Raw genomic sequence first — 5,238 nt, 5'->3', positions numbered from 1 at the left:
TAGGCAACCTGTGATGGGTAGTATGGAGATTGTGCTTCAGACGACTGAGTAGATACAATAGGTCAGACAGAGGTTGTTGATCGCTCAGAGTCGTCAGAAGAGTTATGCGGACAGGCGTCAGTCCGAGCTCAAGTTTCAGGTCAGTGACTTCATGTTCCTGAAGGTCTCTCCTTGGAAAGGAGTGATCTGATTCATGAAGAGGGGCAAGTTGGGGCCTCGATATATTGGACCTTTCAGGATGATCACGAGGGTAGGCAGGGTAGCCTACCATTTGGAGCTACCCGCGGAGTTAGGTCAGATTCACGACACTTTTCACGTGTCGCACTTGAGAAAGTGTATAACCGACGAGTCAGTAGTAATACTGTTAGAGGATATTTAGGTGGATGTGGGCCTGAACTATGTTAAGAGACCAGTGTCAATTAGAGATCGAAAGGTCAAGGTTCTAAGGAACAAGGAAGTGCCTCTGGTGCAGGTGCAGTGACAACATAGGAAAGGGTCAGAGCTGACTTGGGAGCCGGAGCGCGAGATGCGTGAGTAGCATCCAGAGTTGTTTGTAGAATGAGACTTCGAGGGCGAAGTCTGATTCTAGTGGGGGATAATTGTAACATCCGGATTCACAGGTATATTATTCGAATATTTTATTTTTGGAATCTCAGCGAGTTGATGCTTAGACTCGCCGGGTAGGGTCGCGAATTATCATCCGGGTTCGGAACAATACTCGGCGAGTCCATGCTGTTTAATGAAAACCTAATCCCCCAGGGTTGGAGCGTATTTAAGGGCACTCATAGTCCCCTATTGCGGCTACCAGTCCCTTGAGAGAACCTTAAGTGAGCTAAATCGTTTGGGAGGAAGGAGAAGCTATATTTGATCTTTTTATCTTTGGTTTAGCAAGAAGAAGGTGATCAAGAGCAAGAGGAGACTGAAGGAGGTGTGATTCTAGTGGTTTCAGAGTCCAGAGACTTCAACTCGAGGTATTTATTCGGACCTTCTTCAGTTTTGGTATTGATTCTTAGAGTTAGGGTATTGTAACCTCTTTTGAGGATGGTTATGTGGAGCAATTGGTCCCTTCTCGAGTTTACGCTTTGGATCTGGATTCAAAGAGGTCCAGAGACCTTAACCCTTGGAGCTTTATGAGTTATCTTGGGAGTCATGAGCTTAGAATGTCATTTTTGGGGCTAAATCACCAAATGAGACCATCTAGATGATATATGAGTGTCAAGGTCTAGAGTTTAAGTGATTATCATGCTTGGGAAGGCCAAATCTATGGATTAGAGGAACAGATCTAACCTCAGGAGGTCAATGGAGTTTGTGCATGGCATGTACTCGCCGAGTTGTTCTTGAGACTCGGCGAGTTGAGTCAGGGTGGCCCCGCGATTCATACCCGGGGACTCAACGAGTAAAGGGAGGGACTCGATGCGTTAAACGGGACTAAAGAGTTAGTGGACACATGCGGACTCACCAAGTAGCCCAAGTGCACTCGACGAGTCGGGTCAAAGTTTGACTGTTGACTTTGGTTGACTTTTAGGGTTTAGTCAACAACGAGGGCCTTTGAGCCCAAGGAGGGGTAAAATGGTCTTTTACCCTTTTGGGGGTGCCTAGAGAAGCTTGAGTCTAGTTTTGAGAGTTATATTTATGAGAGTATTACTTTATATGTTTAGGCGGAGGCTAGATCATATTTCTACCGAGTCAGTGGTTTACCGAGACATCTGAGGCGAGTCTTCTCATTATACTTTAACTGGAGTGGTAATTAGAGTTATGTGACAGCGTTATCGTATACTATTATGTGATGTGTTGTACTGCATTATTTCTATGTGGTTTATGTCATGTGTATATCAGAGTATATCAGAGTTAGAACCGGAAGGTTCACAGGGTTAGGACCAGAGGATGCATAGAGTTAGGGCCCACGGCCCATAGAGTTATGGCCTCGAGTGGCTAGTATGTGTTTTTATGGTATTTTGGGGAACTCACTAAGCTTTATGCCTACAGTGTTATGTGTTATGTGTTTCAGGTACCAGTGATGATCGCGGGAAGGCAACGACATGATTCGTACACACGCATGGGTTTTTATGTATTTTGATCTTGGGAAATATTTGTGAAACAAAGTATGATACAATGTGGTTTTATCAATAAATGTGTTTGGAAAAGTCTGTTTAAAATGTGAAAATTTTGTTTTAAATTTTATGGTGTTACAGTAAGTTCTAATATATTAATAGTATTATTTAATTAATATTGATCAAGAATTAATTTGAATTAATTAAGTGATTAAAAGATGGCTAATTAAATATATTGGTTGATTATGTAAATCATCCATAACTTGTATAGTGGGTTAAAAGGCTCCATGGATTATCATGTTGGGTTAAACTGTGACATCCCCAAAATCACGGCCAGAAAAGACCGATTTTATTTATGCTTTTTAAAATAATTTCAGAGTAAATCCTTTTGATTTAAAAGTGTTGTGGAATTTGTTTCCAAAACAAAACATGACAAATAATCAAAACTCAGGATGTCATGTTCCGATACAGACCATAAAGCATAAACGATAACATTACAAGTCATTCATCAAATATATACATATAGAGACTTGTAAACAAAACAACTCAATGATTCATCCATTTTACGCCCTTGCGCCATGTCCTGTAATACAAATAAAACTGAGTGGGTCAGGCTTGGGAGCCTGGTCAGCATATAGGGTGTTCAACCCACAATAAATAAATTATATTTAATTTCACCAACCAATCACTATCCCGATTACCCATTCCCGTTATCCTCACTTTACGTCCCTAAGGCAACATCTATCTCAAGGGACCTAATCTAGGATTTTCATCAGGATGGACATTACTGCTAAGGGGTTTCCTCAACAATAGATATCCTAAAGGCAACCATGAGGGGGATAGAGTACACTGGTGAACACATTGTTCACAACACCTACAAGTTATGAACCTGCTAGCGTTCCACAAGACTGTCTAGACGGATTTTGTGGTCGTTATCCATACTCCGCTGAATAACTAGGTCAACAACAACAACATCGAGGCCTCTCATCTGTTTATTACACACCAACTATCTACCCATGTTCTACCCAACATATTAGTAGATAAAAATATACATTTTTATACATATATTAAAACCTGTATAACATTTTCATTCAATATATATTCCACATAACAGATAAGGCACACCCACATAACACGTATTTCATAGAAAATAAATCAGATCTATGAGACAGAAGAGAATGAACATACATTCACACATATAACAACAATATTATACACAGAACACGTATTTCGTATAAAATACTTCATAATTATGCGTTAGAAGAAAGTAACTACACATTCACTTGATCAGAAGATGATCGGACAGCACTACAGCTTGTAGAAGTAGTAATCCTCAGTTGATCTGGAAGATCTCTACAAAAATCGAACTTCTTGCGGACAGAGCTTCGGCTCGGGAATCGCACTTCTCAGGATCTTCGGGGCTTAGAAACTTGCTTCGGGGCTCGGGAATATTACCGGGGCTTCCGGGTACTTCTGGCATGCAAAACGATGCAAAACGGGAGAAAGAAGAGAGAAAAAGAGAAAAAGAACTCGGCAACCTCGCATCCTATTTATAGGAGGCTGGAGCCTCGCCGTACTTTGGGCGTACAGCAGTACGCTGGGCATACGCGTCCGAAACGTCATGGCGTTCATCATCCGAAGAACTCGAGTGCGAGGTACGTCACGCTTCGCTGTACGCTGGGCGTACAACAGTACGTTGGGCGTACCTCAGGTAAGCTCGGTGACTCCCCTTCGGATAAGGCCGAATTTTATAATTAAATTTTAATATTAATTATTTAATAAACTTTGAAAATTCATATCTTCTTCATACGAAATCCGTTTTCGACGTTCTTTAGATCCATGCGTAGTTGAGACCACGCTCTACAACTTTCGTTTAGACTCCGTCGGCTAGTTTTGATTTATTTTTATTGATTATTTTTCATAGGTCGGGACAGAAAATTTTCATTATAAATTCATAACTTCTTCATACGACGTCCGTTCTCGCCTAACTTTTCATCGCTTTGATACTAATAATGAGATCTTCGATTCTCGTTTAGATTGCTTCGGCTAAAAACCGCTCGATATCAGATCGAGTATTTCGGGCTGCATACCGGTAAGTCGAAACTTCAATAAATCATAACTTCCTCATACGAAGTCAGATTTTGGCGTTCTTTTTATGCACGCTCTCGATTTAATGAACTCTACGACTTTCATTTAGATCACTAAGGCTAAATATCTCTCATGTAAATTTCACTTTTTAGGTCATTCAGCGTTGCCGGTTCTGTCGCGAAACTTCGACACGTCATAACTTCTTTGTTATAACTCGGATTTCGGTGTTCTTTATATCAACTACCACAACATTATCCAAAGATATCAAGTTTATTTTACACTTAAATTTTGACGCTTATTTTTATTCTTAATTAATCAAACCACATAATTAAGCAATTAAGCACAAAACACATAATACTCAAATAATACACTTCTATTATTTCAAAACGGGTTACAAAGGTTAACCTAGACTATTATATCATCATTAATGACAGACCCAGAAACACAGGTGTTACAATTCTTTCAACCTTAGAATGATTCCGTCCCCGGAATCACACATCAACAAACAAATGCGGATAGCGACCCATCATGTCACTCTCCGTCTCCCAGGTGAGATTCGGCCCATTCGTGTGTTTCCATCGGACAAGCATTAACTCGACCATCTTGCGTTGCAACTTCTTAGTCTTTCGGTCAACAATTGCCTCTGATTCTTCAATCAACCTTTTGTTCTCATCGATTCTCAACTCCGAAAGTGGAATCATGTCAGGAACTTCCCCCGTGAACTTCCTCAAATAACACACATGAAAAGTGTTATGAATTCCATTCAGTTCTTCTGGTAGTTCGAGCTTGTAAGCTTGGTTCCCAATCCTCTGAAGAACTTTAAACGGTCCCATAAACCTTGGACTCAATTTTCCCCTTTTACCAAATCTTATAAGTCCCTTCCACGGCGAGACTTTAAGCAAAACCGAATCCCCAACTTCAAAAGTCATCGGTCTTCGCTTTTTGTCAGCATAGCTCTTTTGACGATCCTGAGCTGCTAACATTCTTTCCCTAATTATTTTCAACTTTTTAGTAGTTTGATGAACCAACTCCGATCCCATAAACTGCTTTTCCCCAGCCTTAAGCCAACAAGACGGCGTACGAAACTTCTGTCCATACA

Source organism: Lactuca saligna, chromosome 4, assembly GCF_052625555.1.
Source record: "Lactuca saligna cultivar CGN05327 chromosome 4, ASM5262555v1, whole genome shotgun sequence".
Lineage (NCBI taxonomy): Eukaryota > Viridiplantae > Streptophyta > Magnoliopsida > Asterales > Asteraceae > Lactuca > Lactuca saligna.
The sequence above is the reverse complement of the archived record's forward strand: the minus strand, read 5'-3'. Positions refer to the sequence as shown.